The sequence below is a fragment of the Anser cygnoides genome, chromosome 15 (assembly GCF_040182565.1).
Source record: "Anser cygnoides isolate HZ-2024a breed goose chromosome 15, Taihu_goose_T2T_genome, whole genome shotgun sequence".
Taxonomy (NCBI): Eukaryota; Metazoa; Chordata; class Aves; order Anseriformes; family Anatidae; genus Anser; species Anser cygnoides.
Window position 1 is genome coordinate 6799608 of NC_089887.1, and position 23394 is coordinate 6823001.

Here is a 23394-nt window from a genome sequence, read left to right on the forward strand (position 1 = left end):
ACCTCTTTCAGCTACACTGAATTCTGGAGACTGGTTGGACTAGTAGCTCTGCAGCTCCAGCTTTCAGTGGGTGTGTTAAATATTATGAGCGAGCCATGATTCCTGCCTTCCTCACGTCATAGTTAGGAGATTGGCTAAATAAATGCTACAGTGATAGTAACAGGAAAACCTCAACCAAAAGCGTTTTTTTTTTTTTTCTTTCTCCTCCTCTCCTCCCTCCTTCCCACCCCCCTTTTCATTCTACTGCAGCTCCAACTGGGGCAAGGAGAGGGCGTCTGTTCCACAAAGGTTTGCAAAATCATTAGAAAAAAAAAAAGAATATAATAATAAAGCAGTGGCGGAGTGGGGAAGCTGTGTTAATAGTGTTGCAAAGTATTAGCACGGTCTGCTGCTGGGAGCAGCAATTTTGCTCCGTCATTGTCTGGGCTGCAGAGCAGGTGGGTGCCCGCTCCCCCTTGCACCCAGCCCCTCACCGTAGCAAGGTCAGAAGGGAAAGCTGTGCTCCGATTCCTCTGGAGGAGCAGTCTTTATTTTTTAATCCCAGATCCTGTGTGTTGTGATAATCCCAGGGTGTGCTGCAGGGTAATCTGCCTTCCTGCAGCTGTTAGCTGCCCCTGCAGCTCAGTGCCCAGGTGGCTAGTGGTGCTGGTGGCCCTGGGGCTAATAGGAGGTATTAATGGCTGTTGGAGGAAGGGACAAGTCACTGCAGTGGTGTTCAGGTGCTCAGGTAGGGGTGCTCAGGGGTGCTGATTTTGTCTTTGGGAGGGGGCCACCCTGGATTTGTGGTGCTTAGCAGGCCTCAAACGGTCATGAAGTGGGGACACAGTAGGAAAGAAAGGTATGGGCTTCTGCCTACCCTCCACCACCTTTACACAGAATCATCTCAAATGCTGGCCCATTTTGCCCTGGTTTAACCAACATTAAAGTATTGCTTTCCCTCCAAAAAAGTATTTTTTACCCAGACTCCATCCAGCACTGTTCCCTCACTGCGAGCTTCTACAAAGCCTTGCGCCCTGCACACCACTGGAACACATCCGTGGGGTTACCGGATCGCTAAGTTCCACACAAGGGAAGTCAGTGCTTTTCAAAGGGAAAAAAAGACTCTGAGAAACAAAGATCTGATGGGGCCGTGATCCTATGGACTTCTCTGTGCCTTCATGGGGGAACAAGAGCTATTGCTGCCCTGGGGGGAGCATTTTGGTGCCAAGGTTCAGATGCAGGCCTTTGATTCTCACGGAAGCCATTTTGTCACCCTGGAACTTTTAAGTACAAGCATATTTAGTGACAACAAATCACTTGGGTATGGAGCCAGAAGCAACACTTTTCATCCTTTTCTGCATTCTTAGCAAGGTTCGCTCAGGAAAGAATATATATCAGGAAACCCACCACTACGCAAAGAGGATATGGTATGTGGTAGGCGTGCAGCATTAATGACATGTGGAAGAGGTGTTTTTTTGTTTTTTTTTTAAACCTGCCAATGGCTACAGCTTTTCTCCTGCACAGCTTCTGGTGCTGTCACTTAGGGAAGTCAGCTGGGCTGAATTAGCAATGAAGCCCAAGGAAACAAAAGAAGGCAGGTGGGAGCTAAAGTTTGGGCTCTGGGAGGTGGGGGGTGGTGGAGGAGAGCAGTCAAAGCAGGCCCTCTGGGAGGGGGTGAGTGTAGGCTATGTGTTTCTGTGTAGTTTGCTTGTAGTCCCTTTACTACAGCTTTTCTAACGGGTTCTGGGTGAGTTCCTTGCAGCTCTTCATGGATCTCTGTAAGGTTAGAGAACATAGCACGTTACCTACTTTAGTGTGCCACAATAGGATTTGTAGAGTATGTGCTGTAGCTAGGGTTGTTGGTTGTTTTTTTTCTTACTTTATGTCTGGCCTACTAAATTTGAAGGCTGTGATATTAGAGGGGAGGTGGGCCTTAACAGGTATGATGAAGTTGAAAAATACTTGTTTTTTGAATACATCTGATATTTTGCAGCAACAAATTGCATTAGATGTCATAATTCTGCATGTGAGTTTTATATAATGAAAGTGGGATCAGCTTTTAAGTGTAATACAGAAAATTAAATGTAATTAGTTACAAGGCTTTCAAAGGTGAAATGAAAGAGCAATATGGTGAGCAGGTAACTGATTCCTTGAAACTTGATTCTCATCAGAATGACCTTTAGTGAATATTGTTACCAAACCAAGTATGATTTCATCTAAACTTTGCCTATGTGAGAACTGACTCCTGCTAATGCTGTTCCATGGACTTTTTGTTCCTTGGGCCTTTCAAGCCTTACAGACCTATCTGGTGAGGGGAAGCTGTTTGTATTCCCTTTGCAACTGGACTTTTGTGGACAAGAGTTCCCTAGAGGTGCAAATAAAGGAGAGTTTCTTAACTCTGCACATTTTTAGGAGAACTAAGTCTCTCTTTTGCAAGATCATACTTACTGCTTTGGGCAATGTTTTCTATAGTGTAGATACTACCCATATGGTGGTCAAGTAAAGGTGTTGAAAAGAGTGTCACTGGCTGGAGATCTCTCCTTTCACAGGATCTGTAATGGAGTTATGGCTCCATGGGCATACAGCTAATTGCTTTAAGAGATGTCTTTCACCTCTGTTTCTGGCCTTCCTGGCTTCCTTAAAGTATTGGGCAATATCCTACAAGCTAATAAACTTGGGCTGCCTCCTGTGTGGATTTCTGTTCCCCATGACAGTCTGGGTACTGGGTATTTTTCCCTAAGTTGCACAGCATCTTTCAGGCTTCAGTCTTTCCCAGCAGGGATGAGCAGATGCTGTCACCTGAATCAGATTTTTCTTTCGTCCTCTTGTTCAATGCAATACAATGCAATACAACAGTCTTTAAAGGAAAATAACATCAGATGATTATTTCTCAACTTCAATATCTTCAAATGTCTTATTTCACAGATGACTATGTCAATATGTAAAGATGCAGAAGGCAAACACAGACAGTGAGCTTGTGGCTTTACCCTAAAGGAAGGGGCAACGTGTAATTCCCACTGCTGTATTTTCTGAGCCTTTCATCCTACTTTCTGGAGGCTGTTAATGATCAGCATCAGTAGAATACTACATTCCCTCTGTGCCTTTAAGCTGTGATGGTTGGTGAGGCAAGGGAATGAAGCCAAGGTACATCTAAATTTCTCCTCTTCTGTGTGGGCTCCATCCTTAGCACATCTCTCAATGCAATGAGGACACCAGCCTCCTTCTTTTCTTACTGATCTTTCCCATGAATAGGTAGTGAGCAAGTTGTGCTCTTGCTCTGGAGGTAATATACCTTGGATCTGAGTAAAGGGGCTCTTGCCTCTGTAATCCACTATTTGGGAGCTCAGAGTAAATGGGTCTCAAGTTTGCGTTCCTGTTGGTGGTCCTGCAGGGCTGGCAGGAGTCCTGGTGTTTGTTTTGGAGTTGGGTGCCTGAGTATCTGCTGGGCTGGGAGGGCCAAGGTGGCTCATGGCTGAGAAGCCGCAGGTTGTGGGTTTGTGAAGCCAAAGGGTGAGGCAGGAGTGAAGTCAGGAGCTGGGCCACAAGTCAGGAAAGCCTGGAAATTGGACAGCAGGTACAAGATAAGGAGCAGGCAGGACTAGGACAGACAGGTTCAAGGAACAGGACTGAGGGCTGCCAGGGCTGGTGCAGCTTCCCAGGACCATCCCTTTGCTTACTCTGAGCAAGTGTGGGCATGGTGCATGGGGGCTTTTGTGCTGGGGTCTGGGGGTACATGACCCACCCCTAGCAAGGAATGGCTCCCTTCCCCTGCTGTGTGGGAAGAAACAGGGATTTGTGTCCAGCCAGCTGGACTTCAGCCCTATCTCTGTGCCTTGATGCTTTGGCCCCTTCTCTTCCAAAGTAAGTGTAACACTTGAATGCGTTACCTCCCTTGACTTCAAACATTTGCTTTTAAGACTTGGAGTTGATAGGGAAAATGCTGATTTTGGTAACTGCTGACTGGTGTTGAACCTTTTCTTCAAATAAGTTTTTAACCACAGAACTGATCTGTGTAGAGACATAAGGCCTTTCTAATAATGCCTGATTTGGAGAGTTTCAGTTCATTGTTTTACTTTCTAAGGTCCTAGGCTCAGTAAGAAAAATGTAAATATTTCTCCTTATCTAAACTCTATGCCGTTGTATGGAATTCTATTATGTGGTCAACAGCTTCTCATTTCTGCTGTTTTGTGTGTTGGGCCAGCATTGCTCTTATAATTGCTAGCGTTATGTAAACAATGAAATAACTTCTTAATGGAATATTACAACATTAGTAAGTTATTGCATGCAGCTCACTTTAAAAATTTCAATAAAATCAAGTCTCTCCCAATCAAATTCTTGGTTATTGAATTCAAATACCCTTCATTTTCTTGAAGGTATTTGAATGTTATTGGAAATTTGACATTAAATTACAACAATCACAAGCCAAGATGGCTTTGGATCTAACAAGTTTTTTTTTTATCTGATATTACAAATTAGCATTTAATGCATTTTTGCATGTTCTGCCTTTGCTTTTATTTAACAATACAATCAAGAATTCAGGAGCAGTTGTTATATATCCTGGCACTTCATTGTTTTGTGCATGAATTAATAGCTTTTCTGTTGGTGAAATCTGTGCAGAAGTTTATTTTCCCCATTTTGTCTGCTTGCCTCGCTGAGCAGCGACAATGGTCAGTGTATGTGATAATGTATTCAGGTAAATAAATGAAGCGTGGTTTTGGGTGAGTAAACATACCCAGCTATAATTTTCTATTATGACTGTTTACAGCCCTCTGATGTAAAACCTGAATGCAGCAGGGCAAACTGGAAGTCAGGCCTGATTGCACATTTTCTATCAACATATTTTTATTGTTCCATCTAATGGGAAAAAATGGGTTTTCCTTTCTGAAAACCTCTATCTCTGATGCTGGGAGCCCCAAGGGCATCACATGCCTTGTCTGGTCCCTGCGGTGACACTGCCTAGGGTGCTCTTTCTGCTTTCCTTCTGCATTTCCTCCTTCTGTGAAGATGCATGTGCTGACCCAATTTATTGGTGCTTTGCCTTACAAAAAAGGATCACACCAGAAATCTGACAGGTACTGCATATTAACCTCCCACTCTGTGAAAATCACCTTTTATTGCTGAGAATTATGCTTGATCTGTCTACTGAACAGAAGGCAAGTCCACAAGCTTGATTTCATAGTCAACTTTTCAGTGTATGAAAGATCAGGGATACCTGTTTGAAGTGTTATGTTAATGTGTTAATAACAAAAAAGTACCCCCTACGTTATTTTGATTGCTTTCCAGCCCAGGATTTTGTTAGCTACATGATATTTTTGATCCAAATCTTGGCCAAATCTCTTCCCAAAACCAGAGGCAGTTAGGCCACTCATTCCTTCCTGTAATGGTTTTGCTAAGGTTGACTGGAAGTGCATTGAGCTGTGAGCTTGAGCTCAATAATAATGAAAGGAGGCTTTCCCTGTTACCAGCATTGCTGGCTGGTGTTGCTGAATCATCAGTGCTGGGCAAAGTGTAGCCTGTCCTGGAAATGCATCACCAGACCCAACTGATTTCAGAAAGCCAAAACTTCTAGCTTCAGCTTTGAGCGTTTCCATTCTGTAATTTGGGATACAATGTTCTAGGTGATCAAAAAAAAAAAAAAAAACAAACCTAGGAGTAGCTTGAGAAACCTGTTGAAAGCAGAGAATTCATTATATTAGGACAATGAAACAGAAGGCTTTTCCCTGCCTGTTTGTTCCTCATCAGCTATTGCTGCTGCAGATCAAGGGTTAGCTCCTCAGCTGGTATCAGCTGGCCCCGATTTCAATCAAATGCTATTTAATTGTATCAGCTGAGGGTCTGGTCCACAATGCTTAATTCTTCCATTGGCTGGAACAAAGGGCTGCCTGGCAATGCAAGAACAAAACCTGTTACTGTTGGTGCTAGAGCAATGGGATTGGCCAGTAGAGGTATCACATTTACTCTGGCTGTTCAGGCAGAGCAGTAATCTTGTGTGTAGATACATCAGAGGGGCTGAAAAATTCCACTCTTAAATGGTAGAGCATCATAAAGAAAATTAACTGTTAGGAAGCTGTGTTCTTATCTAAAAATGACTTAAACTAAGTCAAAACAAATTATCTTGACTTGCGTGACATAAGAGCACGCACTACTTAAGTTAATTTTATCCTCTTATAATAACGAATTCCTTTAAAAAGATTGTCATCAAATATCCTGTATTCCTTGTGGACTGAGTTCAGGTAATAGTACATGGATCTTTTGAAAGTGTATAAAACAGCTTGCTAAATTACACGATCATTTTGCAGATTCATTGAAATTGATGGTGCTACATGCGTTATGCCTGGAAAAAGTGTGTCCTAATGCTAAAACAAGTCTAGTTACACATGCATGTAGGAAACTTAGGCTTACTGGAGTGAGCATGGTCATACAGACATGTTTTAGTGCATATGAACACGTGAATGGAGGCACACATGAGCAGTTTAATTGTATACTGGAGAAACTCTTATGGGAATACATTTTTTTTGTTGCTAATTTGGATTTGTATGGATATTTTGACTTAACTTGAGCCTTTTTCCCCTTGGCTGGTTAAATTTTCGATCAGATCATTTAAAGAAAAACAACCTGAGGAAGTAAGAGCAAGCCACAAAGACATTTAAAGCATGCCACAGCCTGAAATAGAAATTAAAATACTAATAAAAAAAATCTCATGGGAGAGCCTTACAACTAGGCAGTATAACGTAGCAGGCTGTGAATTACTCTGCCCCTGGGAGACACCAGGGCTCTTCCCTACTTGGGCGCTCCCTGGCTACGTGATGCTGGAAGTAATTTCAGTTCTGTTTCCTCATTTGGTAGGAGGGATACCCTAGAGCATTTTGAGATCTATTAATAAAAGTCACTACAGGAGAGAGAGAGAGACAGACAGACACTATGATATCTTTGGTCTCTTTGGAGAATAATTCATGCTCTTGATTTTAACCTCATGAGAAACTCAAACCCTTAAGAATGCTTCTGTAGAGGAAGGCCTGAAATACTGGGACTATGCAGAAGTCTGGGGTCAGAAAAACCCTTACATCTAGTAGCACCCTCAGGGCTATATGATTGAGGGTTATATGATTGCTCACATACTTCAGGACTTCATGATGTGACTGGAAGTGCAAGCACATTGACTCCAATAACAGAGGGGCTTGCAAGAGCCCCCTTGCACCTCCTCCCCAGCCTTGTCTGTTTTCCAGCTCTTCTATGTTTTTCTCGCTTCCTGTCCCTAAGAAAGTGTTTTTTGAAAGCTGATCAGACGTAATCACAGATCTACTTCTGATGGCTTGATATTAAAGTCACTGAAAACTCTGGCCATGGTGAATTCCTGTACAGTAATTATCACCAAAAAAAAAATTCCCCTTCCCCAACGCTTGATGATACTTTGTTCTCTAATCAAGCCTTGCCATAAAGCTTAATACAAGCTTAGAGAAAAGCATGGGAAAGGCAGGTGCTTGCCAAGGGTGCCTGAGCTCCCAGCAGTCCTCTTTCTTTTCCACCTCCTGAATTGTTGCTCAGTAGGTGTTAGTGAAAAAGCTTTTGTAGCTGTTTAAAAATGTATGCCTTCTGTGCTCCTGTCCCTAGCAAATGTATGTATTCTGATTTATTAGCTTGGTGTGAACTTCTTTTCTAATGGGTTGTCACCTTCTCTGTGGTTTGGGCTTCTCCTTTCTTGGTTCTGCTGGGGCATCCTGCCTCAGCAGGGTTACAGCAGCACCAGCAGTTCCCATCCAGCCTGCACCCTTCCTGCTATGCTCCCTTGATATCTGAATTGATATCTCTGCTTTTTCTCTTCCCTTCCTGTTGGTAGGGCTTTCTGGAACTGCTTTGGTGGTGATTTCCACTCTTTCAGTCCTAAATTTGTCTTTGCATCTCTAAGGGGTTTACCACACACACTTTTTTTTCCTCCTTACTGATATGTTGCAATAAAACTGCAGTGATTAAAAGGGGTTATTCTGTGTTTGCTGTTGGAGGTGGGAGGATGTGTGGCCCTCATGGTAGAAGCAGATGCCCTCTTATAGGGAGGGATGATCTATGAGTAAAGGAGCATGTCAGGGTGCTGGGCAGGTTGGTTTTCTGGCTCTCATTTCTTGTCAGGTCTTGGGCTTCTCCAAGGGATGGGCTCAAACACTAGAGACAGCTTAGGTGGTTGAGCTGGAAGCATAATTGCCATACTCCCTTGCAGGTCAGACCTAATTGCCTTTGGGGTTGTTGTGTTACTCTTTCAACCAAGACTCCCAGCTACAGGCTGGAGCAACAAGATTATCTGCTCTCTTTTCAGGGTGGGAGAGCTTTGATTCAGGGCCTACCCTTTATTCTTTGTGCAGTGCCTACAGCAAGAGAGCAGTGTCCTCAGGTGGATTAGATTAGAAGAAAGAGGATGATCTAAATGCACAGCACCTATAATATGGCAGGGAAAGCAGTTGCTCACTTACCTTCTCCGTTGGAAGATGAAAACTTTGGGCAGTTGCTGAGAAATGTGTCAGGGTTATAACTCCCGGGTGGGCCGCGAGCGCGAGTGTTAGACATGCAAAATGAGAGTGGTTGAAGTGCAGGCTTTTTCCTTCACAGGCTGTTTGAAGACTGAGGTAACATAAAAAAAATAAATAAATAAAAATAAAAGGTTTCCATGGAAATTTCAAAACCGAAGGAGTGAATATCGGTGTGCTTTGTATGTTCTTCACAGCTTCTTCACAGCTGATATAAGTCACAGTGTAAATGGACCTAAGTGCTGAGTGACCTTTGAAAAAAAAAAACATAGGAACTTTGTTGTTGTCAGTGGTGTGGTTTCCCCCCCCCCCCCCCCCCCCCAAGTCATTTTCAGTGAAGTGATTCGCTGGTTTAACCAGACAGGGATATGGTGACAAGATGGAGGCTGCAGTGAGTAACAAGGCCCAGTCAATTATTGACTAGCCCATCTCAGCACCTTTGTTTTCTTTGCTGACAAAATATTGTGACCTTTGTCTAGGGAGCTGAGCCTGCAGGAACCAGGAGGTGACCATTCTGGGTGTCACTGTGAGAAATGAACATTTTCTTGTTATTGGAGTGAATTGAATTTTCCCCTTGCAAAGCTTTTCCTATTATCTTTTAGATTAATGTGCTGCACATGGCTGTCTGCTCTGATTTCTGTCCTTTCTCATAGGAAAACATGCAGAATAAGCCAGGGCCGTAGTTGTTGCCTTGTGAAATATTTCAGGAGCTCTAAGTTAGAGCAGAGCCAGGTACGGCCCAGACCTCAGCTGAGACCCCTTAAACACAGCTGCCATACATTTAAGCACTAATACAGTGACTTGTGTGGATTTTTCTTCAAATGGCATCTGCTTGTCCTGCTAGAGCTTAAAAATTCAAGGGCACAAGTAGGTTTGCAGTAGTGCTCTGGTATGTTCACATTTGCTGTGTGGAGGTCTGCATCTCCCCTTCCTTTCCAGCTGTCTTCAAATACAGATCATGCTCATCCGGTGGGTTAGTCAGGGCACAGGGACCAGGCTTCTCTGCACCTTTTCCATAGTTGCTGCTCCTTTGGGCACTGATGTAGCCAGAAAACTCCGGGGAAAAAAGGAGGCAAATGCCTGAGATCCCCAAAGGGGCAGTGCCATGTCCTGGGTGTTCCTTGCCCTGTTATGGGGAAGAGGCTGTAGTGGCTGCATTGGTTCCCTGCACTGGAGGTGGCAGTGAAACACAGCTGGCCTCCTCAATTGCTCCCTGAAGTCAACAGAAGCTCTGATTACTGATATTCAGCGTGGCAGTTTGATATCTGACTGAACATATTGAATTGAAAGGCTGGTAGAGCCCTTGTATGTGATCCTATCACTGGGGATAGAGGTCCTGCTCAGCTCTGTGTTGGTCACCGCTTTGCTGGACTAAGTTCTGCAAGACCCACATTCATGTTATCGGAGACCATCGTATAATATAAGGCCATAAAGACTTTCATTCCTTATCTGAAAGGACCACTCTAAAATTCCGGTCTATAAATGGTAATGATATAGGTAAATCAAGGACTATGGTTAATAAACTGAATGCTTGTATTTAGTTAAGATACGAAGTAATGCGATGATGTTCCCAGTACCTGATAGCTTCTGTGCCACAGATAGCAAGCAAGCCAGCAAAGAAAAGTTCCAGGAAGAGCAAAGAAGTAGCAAATCCAAAAAAAAAAGAAAAAGCTTCAAAGACAGCCCATTGAAACTGGTAAGGTTTAAAAAAAAAAAAAAAGCTTTTAGAAAGAAACATTAAAAGGATCAACATCAAAGGAAGAACAAAAGGAAATAGGGACAAATAAATTAAAGAACAAAATTATGTAGAAAAAGAACAAAATGTCTTACACAGAAGACTGAAAATGAAGGACATGAAGAAATAAGAGGAGTATGATGCAGCTTTGAGTATCATTTCCATGGGTGCTCACAGTCCAATGTGAGCACTTGCATTATACTGCCTATTTTATTTTCTTTCATTTTATTGTACCTTACCCTAGAGAAGATAATTATAGGTTCCTTTTAATAATAATTACAGGTGGTAGGCTGTGCATTTTACCTCTGGTCTTGAGGGATAACAGAAATAGCACTGTGGGTTGTCAAGAACTGCTTGGATGCTTTGCTTTGCACCACTGGCAATGGCAGAAGTGGTCTGGGGGTTGCAGAGAACTGCCATGTGATCAAATATGGGTAGGATTTGGGTACATGTCACGGTAGGTGAAGGCTTAGTAAGGATAAGGAGGAAGCTGCCTTCCCTACTCGAGGTCTACAATGCATGACTTGCCCTGTCTGCCACCTACGGAGAGGTGCAGAAGAATGTATGAAGTACCTCTGCCAGTGAAGTCACAGGGCTATTTTATGCACCAAGGAAGATGCTATTTCAAGTAACAGGTACATGCCAAGATACTGGGAGAATTTGATGCGGAGACTGGAATATAAATTAGGGCCACAGAGTCGTGCTGTGCAGCTGCTCCACGTGTGCTCCCCCTGCACCAATGCTCAGGGCACAGCAACAGCCCTGGGGTAAGGGACGAGGTGTGCTACACGTGAATGGTGTGTAACAGATGTCTAAGCGTGCTCCAGGGTGAACCCATTACAGAGGTAGTGCAAAAGTCAGAGCTTCATCGTGCTATTCCCCACCTGTTGTGGGGTTATAAACCTGTGGCAAAATGGGAAGTGAAATGGCTGATGGATCTCATGAGTCCAGCCAGACCCGAATTGTTTCTCTTGTAGAGGACATGAGAGAAACCAGCTGAAAATCCCCTCCGTATCTGCTCCAGCACTTTTGGTTTATTCTCAGAAGGCAGACATTGGTATTGCTGCAAAGCACTTCAGGAGGGGTAAGGATGCTGCAAGGCAGTGAAATACAAATTGCTCTACCCCAGAGGGAAATGCTGACAGTTTGCATGCCCCAGTAGCCTCTCTTCCTCCATCAAATTTCCAGGGGCTGTGTTCTGATGCAGCAGTGCTTCCTCATCTGCTCCTTCAATGCAGTGGCAGCAAGAAAATGGGGAAAGACTGCAAACACACTCCTGTTTGTACCCCACAGTAAGTGCGATCTAAAGTCATTTGGTTCTTCGCTTACTGGCACCTGACAGCCAGAGGGGTTGAGAAACAAACAGAAGGAGAAAAAGGAGGAAAAGGAAAAAAGACTGAGGCTTAGAAAGGTGAGAGGCACAGCAGTGGTGATCGCCTCTGAAGTCTTTTAATGGAAAGGTCTGTGGAAAATGATTTTCTCCTTTTCTTTGCTCTCCAGACCCCAGCGTTCAAAGGGCAGGCAGTGACTGCAACTGCTGCCAGCTGGATCCTCCGCAAGTGTTCTTTCGGCTTGGGCAGGCTAATTCCAGGAGTGGGAAAACTTGCCCTGGGTGCTGAATATGCACATTTGCATTCTTCTTGAAACCTAAGCTGTACTTTTATTTAGTCTGAGTCATAATTCAAAAAAAAAAAAAAAGGCACAAATCTTTTGTGGAGAAAAGCAGCAGAAAACTTTCTTGGCACAAACATATGCAAGCCATATTTCTACAACAATTTTTTTCCATGTAACTTTAACCTCTGAAGGACACAAGTTAAATTGAACGTGTAGGTTTGGTAATATACAATGGCATTGTCAGCCTGGCAGTCACAGAGCAGTGATACACCATGGAAGAAACAGCACACCTGCGTTTAGAGGCAGGGTGAGGTTACCTTGCCAGGGTCCACATTAGTGCTGTCATCCCTGTGTGACTGTGGCCATGTCATTTAATTTCTTTGCATCACTTTCAAATGGGTGTGAAATTAGTACCATATGTAGTATGCATGCAAAGGCCAGGGGGATAAATCACAGCGAAAGATCACATTGTCCTTAAGGAAGAGAAGTCTGGGGCTGTGCACATCTGAAACAACGGTGCTTTGTGATCTGCCTGGTGAATGAGCAAGGAGAGTGCTCACCCTGCTGGGGTGAGGGGATGTGATAGGAAGGGTATGGGGAATAAATACAGAAAGTGCCTTAATCCCTACTGTACAGCTTGCTTCCCGTGCAGGTGTGGATGTGTTGGAGCACGGCAAGGAAGTGATGGGCAGAAGCCTCCACCTTGGCTGCATGTGAGTTAGTTTGTATTTGTGTCACTAAAGGCGTATTCGTGCACCGTGGTACTCTGCTGAAAGGCTTTGAAGCTCAGGCGTATCTCTGCACGAGTCGAACAGGGCTGTGTCTGGACTGGAGCTGACAAGTTTCGCAGAACTATGTTGGCTCTTGCAGATTTCTGCTAATATGGGCATCTGTGTCCTGTTCCTCCACCCTGTGAATGACAGTTCCCTAACTGTGATGGGCTGGGACCTATGTGTGCTAGATGCTGGCTGTGGTGGGGTTGGCCTGGGCAGCCAGATGTGCCCATGCTAATAATAACAGGAATTGCCTTATGAGCAAAGCTCCATCTGGGTCACTTGCGTAAGCCACGGGGTATCAGCTCTGTCTTCTCGCTGGACAGGTTATGTAACTGCATCAGGAATCAAGCACACAACTTGAATTTTACCTTTGCTGAACATCTGGCCATTCACGTTTTAGGCCGGCTGATCTTAGAAAGATCCTGGTCAGAAATAGGTCTCCGTGCATGCGTGCAGGCATGGCAAGCAAGTGCTGGAAGGTTGCCAAGTCAATGACCTTGAAATTCATTTCCAAATTCTAGTGAATATCTTGCATTTTCTCCACTCTTGCCTCAGCTCCAGGTTTCAGTGAGAGCAGTGCTGTGGTGTGCTGACCTCCCTAGCCCTAATGCAGCACTTATTTAGAAGATTCCCTCTTTTTTTCTCCTTCTGCTTTGCTGTCTTTGAAACCAGCAGCAAGGAAGGCAGTGGAGCCCTGAGAGGAGGCAGGATGTGACCTGAAGGAAGTGGTGTCTGTGAAAAGAGACTAGTCGACTTCAGCAGGTTTTGGATTGAGCTGGAAAAAGGCTGCTGGCAGGGTGGTTGGCCGTGCCCTCACAGCATTTTAATTTCCTCCCTTCCCTGGCCTCAGCTAGTCTGACCCTGCTGACCTTTGGTGAACACTGATCCTCTGGTGTTCTCCACCAAGAAAGCAAAACCCAGAACAAGTTTTGTTGGAGAATTGTCAGGGAAGTGATTGCAGCTTTTAATTTGCTTGACTTGCTGGCTGAGGTCCATGTTGGCAGATATTTTGGTAGCTCGTTTATGCTGGAGGCTTTTCTCTGTTCTTTAAAGCTGTGCTCCAGGTACCTGGTACACCCTGATCCGTGTCCCTTTTGAAGGCAGCCTCAGGATCACCTGCTCACATAAACGAACCCAACGGATTGTATGTCACAGCAGCAACATGTAAACGTAAAGAAAGTTTTCATGTTCCTAATGTTTTTAATCCAGGGTTTTTGAAGAAATAAGAATAGTATGACGGTTTGTTTCTCAAAGCCTGCCCCCCTCGGCTCTTTAAACTGCTCTTCTTATTCTCAGAGGAGGTGATAAATACAATACATGCACCCATGCACATAAACCAGCGTTATTTTGTGCTTAGTCCATGTGTTTCGTGTAGAAAGCTGGATGACGGCCAGATCAGTAAATGACTCTGATTTTTCATGGAAATCAAGAACACAACAGATGTACTATATACTGAAAAGAGTTAAGAATAGCTGTTTGCCATCTCAGTGCTTGCCTTTAAACAAAATACCTAACGTACAGAGCAGCAGTTGTTTAGTGTATGGAGAATTTAACATTAATAATTGCCTTTGCTGTTTCTGAGAGCTTGCCAGGTTTATGCGGGGGGGCAGAGGTTGGGTTGAAGTTAATGACAAGTTTTGCAGACAGGATTTCTGCTAACATTTTAAGCACTCTCCGTGTTCAAACCCTCTGACTGCTATGAGCTGTGAAAGTCTTCTCATGACCACTTGCATATTGCAGTAAGTTTTGAGAAAAGATGTGCAAGTATGAAAATTAATTCCCATTTTTGTCCTGCTGTGGAGCTGGGTATTTTTTTTATCTCGTATCTGGGGTAAATTGAGAAGCTAAGTCAGGGTCACATAGCAAGCTTATTTTGAATGCTGGTGCCTCTCTCTGTCACTGGTACCAATTCATTCTCATTACAAATCTGAGTAGCTAGTTCAGCATTACACGGAGGATTGGCTGCATCTGGCAAAACTGGATTAATTCCAGCATGCTGCATAACTCCAGACTGACTGCAATCCTTGGGAGAAAGATTTGTCTTTAAGAGTTAATTTGAGCGCACTCCCAATGCATGTCTTTCAGTGTGTTTGGCTTCATTGCTGCTGTCAAATGGCATGGGGGCCTTTATGTAAATAATTTTGACAATATGCATTTGTAAGCTGGTGTAAAGAAAACATTTTCTTCCTTTGCATGTTGTATAGTGGAAGAGCTTCATCTCCACATCACATTTCTGCTCAAATGTACAGCAGTTTTAAGTAATTCTTTGTGCAAGAATATTCCACGTAGACACAATTTTAGGGAACAGTTCACCAATCTACCTGGAAGGCTGACTTTTTTAAGACAAATTTTGCTAATTCTGTAAACTTCCATACGGTGCTTTTTTGGTTCAATATGTTGCTTTGGGGGGGGGGGGGGGGGGGGGGGGAGGGGGGGAGAAAAAAAACAAAGTTTTCCTAGAGGGCTAAAAAAAGACTTTTGAAATGCCATGAGAGTATAGTGATGAGTTATGCTGGAGAAACCAATATTATATCTTTCATCATTTGTCTGGTGTCCTTGCCAAACTTCTAATTTAGCAGTGCACAGTAGTGCACCAAAGTGAGTCATGAATTCTTCAGTGTAATTACCACGCAGTGCAAAACCAAGGCTACAGAAGTCTGAACCTTTTCCTGTCTGTTTTTCCCCTTCTACTTGCTTTTCAAATACCATATGCTTTGCAGGAAAGCTGTGCATAGCATCACAGCTTCAACCCTGTTCTGAGCAGATATGATTAAAAACTAAATTCTGAATTAATGAGTAAAAGTTCCTATTTATGGGACAGTCATAGAAGGGAAAAATGCCTTTTTTGCAGCTACATTTTTTTATTTAGGGACTACAGCGTTGTAGAGGTAACCACTGTAGTGTAGTCTTGATATGAGAAAATGCTGGGAGATAGTCTTGTTGACATTTAAAAATTTGTTTTTTCCTTGAATTGATTTTTATATCCTTGTGTTTTTCTTGCCTATGCATTTTCAAAAATGATGCTTCCACATGAGGTAGTTGCCAGGGGCATTTGCAATGCTTGTGCATTCCTTCAGGGTCCGGCCCCATGAATAACTCATGGAAGTGTCCCAATGACTGTATCGGTAAGTTGTGAGGGTGCACTTGCAGTCTGGGGTTTCAAAGCTGTTACTGTGTCCAAATTCATGTACATCTTGATGGGTTCATTGAGGATCACTAACTTTTACTTGTTTTGTAAGTGCACATAAGGACTCTACATTTAAGATGTGACTCCAAAAGACAAATCTCTTTAGAAATTTGCTGACAAGTGAAGCCTTCAGAACAAGATACAATATTAACAATGGGTTCTGTTGGTCTAGTAAAAGGCCTGCAAATTCTGTTTAGTGTCTGTTTTCATAGTGCAAATATTTATATCTTTCAAGTTTTTAGATTTGACATCTAAGTTGCTGTACATGATTGTTACTTTGACCAAGAGTCTTCAGTAGACAGACTTAAAAATTCAACACAGTTTCTTCAATACAAGGGACACTTAGGTTTCTTCAGACTGTACAAAGTTGAATGGTGCTTCCAAACATGCTGCACCAAATGGATTGAATATGTTAAACTACCTCGGTATCTGAATTATTTGTGCCTCCCTGTGTGTGACTTGGGTAACCGCGTAACAAAAATCTGCCATGGTATGGATGTGGGCGGTTGCACTTCCTCCAGCTGCCATGAGGATGCCTGATGCTCGGTGGAGCATTGTTCCTAGGTATTGTGAAAAACGGCTTCCTGAGTTGTTAACTGCACAAACTTACTTCCTGCAGAAATACGTGGTTGTGTTTCAGAAGGCATACTTGAGCCACAACAGAAACACTGCTGTTACAAGGTCCAAATGCACCATGGACCTTTCCCACCTCCTTCTGGCTGGCATTTCCCTGTACATGAGAGGAAATGTGCCTTTCTGGCACACGTCTTTTCAGCAGCTATGGACAAACTATGATTATTTAACTGTGACCACGGAGTAGTACAATGACAAAAGACATGTTACAAACTCCCGTTACAGTTCTGGAAACTTCTTTCTACTCTATTTCAATTAGTGTTTTGGTTACCAGAGTTTGGTTCAGGGTTGTGGCTCAGTCCTGCACTTGTTTCATTGTTGGGTAAAGGTGATTAAAGCAGAGGGCTTGCTTATGAATGGTGTCCCACTCTACTGGCAATGCTCTTAACCACCACTTCTGTCATTGCATTAACTGAACTCAATGGTCTGAATTCCTAGAGGTCATTTCTTTGCCTGTCATAACTGTGTTTATTAGATTGCACTGTGGTGAGAAGTTAATTCTACATCCATGCTGAATGAAATGCCTCACTCTTCCATTTTTCTGAAGTTTCAAAACTTCAGTGTTGTCATTGTAGGAACTTATATAGAGAGGTGAGGCTAAGCTAATGGCTTCCTACATAGACTGTGTTCCTTTGCTTGGAAGTTGAATAAGTTATGTATTTCAGGACAGTTGTTCTTTAGGTCATGGAGAGGTTCAGTTTGTACATCAGGTGATCTCTCAGTTACGGCAGCATCAATAGCGTTTGTAATATCCTGAGTTGTAAGGATCCACAAGGATCATAAAGTCCAGCGCTTACGCCCCAGATTAATTCATGTGTATTGTGGAGTTTCAAAGCACAAGTAAAAACCGATTTCCAAAGGAGTCCACAGCCTAAACATGTATACATCAAGAGGAGATAACAGTGAATAAGACATGCTTGGCATGGTGTATGATTGTAGTTGTGCAAGAAGCTAGCATAATCATGAGTTGGGGGGGAAAAACATTAATTGTTTTGTGTTACGTTGGATAGAAAACTTAAAGGGGAACTGCTGAGAAAGGGCTTATACAAGAGAGGCAGAGTGGATCAAATCCAGCTGGATACTTCAGGCACTGGGATGGCACAAACAAACCTTGTCTTACTCACTGTAATTATAATAGCCGCCTTGGAGAGATGGGTTCGGTCTAAATGCTGCATTACTTTGATTTTGTCAATTAAAGTCTGATGCAGTTAGATGAAGCCCTTGCTCTGTGTACTTGACACTGCAAGATGTTGAGGAGACTGGCCCCGATCCAACAAAGCACTTAAGTGATTCCATTAGCCTAAATGGCACTACCTGTATGCTTAAAATTAAGCATGCACTTAAGTGCTTTGCTGGGTTGGTGCCAGTGTGTGCAATGGGTGGCAATATCAGATTTGTAGTGAGCACCAAAGCCTTGCTTTGGTTTTTGCACACATGAGGTCTATATGGTTTCATTTACTGCCTCTTTAGTCCAGCTCTTCACGTTGTGATTTTGATAAAAAGTGACGACACTGAATAAATCACCCCCCAGAAGTGCTTCTTGCACAGAATTTTTACAATGCGTGCTATCAAAACCTGTTCACCCAGAGTAATGCTGAGCTGAGCAGGTCCAGTTAACAACACTAAAGCATGAGGCAGTTAAATACAGAGCCTGACACCTGGTAACCTGTGAGTGTGGTTTGGGAGCAGCTGAAGAACATTTGAAAGGGCTGATGTTCTTGACTGAATGGAGGCTGCATAGCCAGATGCTTAATGGTGTTCTTGGATCAAAAGGATCTACAGTCTATATATAATTGTGATAAAACTGTATCATAAAATACTATAATCAGTATTACTTAGTTTATATACTTTTCTTTAGAAACCCCAAAGGCACTGTGGATTCAGAAATAAGCATATCCACTGAGTCTGAAAAGTTAGAGGTCATACAGGTGCCAGAGTCCACTGAGAAAAATTGGAAATGATTTACCCTAAATTAAAGACAATGGGCTTGGAAGGGACCTCAGGAGGTCATTTAGTTCATCTGTCTCTTTAAACCACCAGCACAATATATTCCCCAGTCTCCCCAAGCTATCTATTCCAGGGTATAACAGTCTTTTACCATTAGAAAGTATTTCCTGATGTCCGAATTGAATTTCCCTAGCTGTAATTTTATCTCATTATTTCTTGTCTGACCTACCATGCGCACAAAGAATAGATTATTCCCTTCCCCTCTGCAGCATCCTTTCGCAGCAGTCTCAGGGCAGCGCTGAGCTGCTGTTCCTCAATCTGCATCACTTCCCTTATTTCACTCTTGCAGTTCTTCATGCTCCCTTCATTTCCAGCCCTCTGAGATCTTGCCCCCACAAAATATCCATGAGGGAATAAGAAGGGGGTTGAGACTGTGCTCTCAGCTTTCTAGGCGATAGTCTGGTGCATATGGGTAGAAGAAATTCTGCAGCCCTGCCTTGCTGTACATTAGAGTGTATCAGACCACCCAGTCCCTGTGTACATGGTTATTTATTGAGATGACTTTCCTTATTAAAGAAACACTTAATTCTCTCTTTTTTTTTTTTTTTAAACTTAGCAGCAGGTGATGCAGGAGATAAAACTGGTCGGACACAGCCGTTGCTGAAAGGCCTGTTTTCCCAGGGAAGCCGGGGCATGGGCTTACTTTCTTGCTCTTTCCCCTTGACTGCTAACTCACTCCTCACAAGGGAGCCTCAGTTCTGGTCCTGAATTTTGGGTCTGTTGGGAGGTAGGCAAAGGACTGAGGCTGATGCGGTTAACGAGCTGCAGTGCAAGTTCTGCAAAGCTGGGCTGGAAAGCCCTTCAGGAGGGACCTGAAAGTGAGAGGTATAAAACAGACAGAAGAGGAAAAGGGAATCTGCTCCTCCAAGTCTTCTGCACTGCTTCAGCTCAAATCCAGGAAGGACCTTTGCAGGCTCAGGATGTTCCAGCAGCATTCTGGTGACGGATTTTTCTTTTTCTTTCAAAGATGCAGCTTGGCACATTTGATTGCCAACCCTATCAGTGCTTGGACAGGTCAGATGCAGAGCTTTCTTCAGCCTGCTCTTTATTCCAGGATTACCCCCGAGGGCAGCAGCAGCTTGGGCACATCAGGGATCCGCAGGTCAGCCCTTGCATTGCACGCTCAGCGAGCAACCCTTCCCTACGTGCGCACGTACACTGCTCTCTTTATTATTCTTGAAGCACCTCGGGAAAGTTTTTGCAGTGCACGGCCCTGCCTGCCTTGCAGCTTTGATAACACTCCCCTGTCGACAGCTGATATTCACGTGGGTACAAAGCCAGTTATATTTACACTCTCCCAGAAGGCTCGGTGCAGTTGTCACAACTTGTCAGTGGTCAGGACTGAACAGTTCGCTGCTGGAAAGAGGCTTTTCTGTTACAGAATTTGGCATATTTAAAAAGGATCTGGGTGGCTGAGATTATTAAGATGTAATCAAATGCATTAAGGCAACTACTTCCTTCACCATTAATAATGAGAAACCTGGCAATATAATCTTCCCTTCACTCTCTTGTTTCATTTTTGTGGTGAGAAATGAAATGAAAGCAATCAGGAGCTCCAGGAGCCTTTTCACATCACGTATTTTTGTTGTCATAAAATCATTGAATAAGTACTCCTGTCATGTAATTTTACTTATTTTTTTTTTCTGGAAGAAGTCTGTCCCTTATCATAGCTCCTAAGCATTCCCATAAGTGAGGGAAAAAAAAATCCCATTAATTCATGGAAGTACTTCAGAAAACTTTTCCTTAAGCCTCACTTGCAATATATACACTTCCTTCTCAGGTAGTCTGTTTCATTTTTAGCTTCCTGTATGTGGTATATTTGTTTACTAAATCTTATACAATTTATTTTAAATCCTCCCTAAGAGTTAAGGGATTAGGAAATGATGGATTATAGCAGTAATGATAGATTATGTTTAATGTCTTTCATATTTTTCCACTACTGCAGGTTAAATAGTGACCAACCCTTACCTTATAAAGCCTCATTTAAACCTAGTACTCAGAGGTAAACATCACAGAAGTTATCTTCTAATGCTTTTGTTTGACGTAGACTTACTGTTTCCTCAATCGAGGAAAATGAGGAAAACTGCACTGAAGTGGTTGAATTCCATTATCTTTGATTCTGCTCTTTTAAAACCAATCTTTTCACCATTTGTCTAATGACTCCCTTGAGTTTGTTAACCTTTGTAATTATACCATTTAATTTTCATCTCTTAAATCAATTTATAGAGTAGGTTCAAGACAATTTCTTCATATCCTGAGTTAAGCTCTGTTCCCACCAGAATTTGGAATTGTAATTAGACCTCCAAGGTTGAGGGCTCCTGGTGTGCTTTGCCAGTGCTGGTCTTGGGCTGATCTACCTGCAATAACCCAGACTGGCAATTGCCATCGGGAGATCTCAAAGGTAAATTGGGAGACCTCAAAGATAATTCAGTAGAGCAATACTTTTGTTCTCACTTTCCAAAAAAGCACGCTAAAGGGAGGTGAAATTACTTTCACGCAATAACAGAGGTAATGCTACTGACAATGAGGACTTCTGTAAGACTCGGTTCATTTCGGTGGCAGTGGGGCTAGTCTTCTGAATCGGGGCAAATGAGACTAGGTGGATGTCCCTTCACAGCTGGTGGAGGATGTGTGCAAACCTCTTCTCTAGCTTGATTTGATCTTCACACTGCTTATGTATGTGCACACAGGTGCTCATCCATGCGATGTGAGTTGGTTTGCAGAGGCGACCTTTCTTCTGTGGTCTGATTGAGTAAGTATTTTCAAAACCAGATACCTAAGTGGCTTTGTTAGGAGTCAGACATGCACATGACTGTAACCTCCGTCTTCTTCATGACATAAGGCACCTGTGAAATCCAGTTCTAAAAATAAGTCCGAAATAAGATTTTCGTCATCATTGCAGAGATTGTAGGGCTCCGCACAACCAGGATTAAGAATAGCTTCTGCTATACCATGAGGGACATGGATGACATTGCTAGCAGAATAAGTCACTTTATGGCGTTTAGTTACCATAGTTAATTGCATCCATACTGTTTTTAAGGGAGCTTCATTTTCAGCTGGGAAGTGTCTTAAACATAAATGGGATCAAAACAGAGGGGCCATGTCCTCCTCCTTTCAGTGCTGGACCAGAGGGGTGGAATTTGCCCAGACTTTTCTATCCCCTCTCCAAAATGCATTGCCAGCATCACCTCAAAGTGGGACAAAAGAAGGGTGCTTTTTTATTAATTGTTACATGGGAAATCAGCGACAGCACTGCAAGGCTGAATCTATCCTCCAGCTCTTGGCTTGTACTTTAGTCATACTTTGTCAACCCGACAAAGCTCATCACTTACATAAAGCCCTCGCAGAGGATACCCAATAAGAATGCACGAATGATGAAATAACAAGTCTTGGCACTTCCTAAAGAAGCAGCCAAACATTCAGCTGCAATCACTTTTATTAACAGGAGAAACTGCTAGAAACAATAGCGGTCCAAATAATTGATGAGAGAAGAATTTGGTCTCTGCCTGGTGGCTGCATTAACTTGCTCTTGTTGGCTCGGTTCATGTACTGCAGGTAGGAGCCCTAGCAGTGATTAAAGAAGCAAAATATTTTAGGCACACCAGAATGTAGCCATTCTCCCAGTGAACTGGGCAAAAATAGCTCTGCAGGTAGATAAATGGAAAAGGAGGCGCTTTTATTTCGTATTAAATTAGGAACCGGTTATTTTTGTTCCTCTCCCCGTGCAGGCGGCAGTGAAGCAGAATGATATTTCTGCGGCCAGTGCCTGGCACAGGCTGTGTCCGGCTTTTTGGTCAGCACCTTGGGAGCTGAGGCAGGGAAGGCTGTGCCTTTCCTTCGTGCGCTCACCAGGCAGGAGGAGAGAGGAGTCGGTGCTGCTGCAGAAGAGGGGATGGAAAGTTTGTCCTGCCTCAGTGCTTCATGAATTCTCATCCTTTGCTCTGCATTTACCACCGGAGGGGTTCGTGGCCTGGATCGCCTCTCTCCCTGCTTGTTGGCCACAGGGAGCAGAGAAGGGAATGGGAAGGACCCTGCATGGAGAGGGGCAGCACCTGCTGGGTGCCCACATCACCCTGTCCCTTGTCTTCTCTCCCACCATAAGTAAAACCATGTTAGAGCTCTGCTGCTGAATACTGGAGTTGTTTTCCGCGAGGACATTTGGACAGCCTGAGTCCCAGTCACATTTTAAAGATCATCAGACCTCAGCAGAGAAAGCCCCACGGCCTTCAGCAGGACAATGTAGGGCTGGAAAGCACCACCAGGGCTTAAAAGAGCAGCAGCTATGAATAATTCAATTAATCTGTGCAAGAAAATGAGTAAATAACAACGTTGTCCTAAGAGTTATGCTTAATGTTCCTTGAATGCTGATATTTTTTTTATATAATTTAGCATGCTGGGCTCTTCCATCCCTGGAGTTCCTTCCAGATGGGATAGCAAAAGTGAGAGAAAGAAAGCTGTCACTGCCATCAGCGCGTTGTTAGAGCTAACGCAGGACTTGTCAAATGATGCCTGGTTGCTGCTGAAAAGCTCTGTATTAGAACGAGGCTGCAAAACTGCAACATTTATCACCTGTGAGCATTATTTGAAAAGATCATTTAGTATCTGTCAGGGCTGCTGTAATATTTTTTTGGCCAAGGAATTTAAGTGGGAAGATGTGTGCGCGCGCTTGCACTTCTGATTAATTGTAATTGTAATCTCACATAATGCAATCCTCAGCTTGACATTTTTAAAGTAAGGGTAGGTTGGTTGATTCCTGAAATTAATTATAATTCAGATTTTGGAGTGTGAAATGGATAGAGAGCTTTCTGTAAACCCTTTAGCCACAGCCAGAATTTGCACTGATTTATTATGCACTGCTACTATGCTCTGCTGCTCGTGTCATGAAATCTTTAGGAATTTATTGTGAGAAAATGGCTCCTTTTCACAAGTTTGATGCAAGGAGAAGAT

General features: G+C 43.3%; 1 long non-coding RNA gene across 1 annotated transcript; it reads left to right on the forward strand.

Annotated features, from left to right (window-relative positions):
• The first annotated feature begins 312 nt into the window (after positions 1–312).
• On the forward strand, positions 313–22290 carry LOC106033327 (uncharacterized). Its single transcript, XR_001205290.3, has 3 exons — positions 313–1762; positions 21138–21199; positions 22176–22290. It is a non-coding gene; the product is annotated as an uncharacterized lncRNA (long non-coding RNA).
• The last annotated feature ends 1104 nt before the right edge of the window (positions 22291–23394 follow it).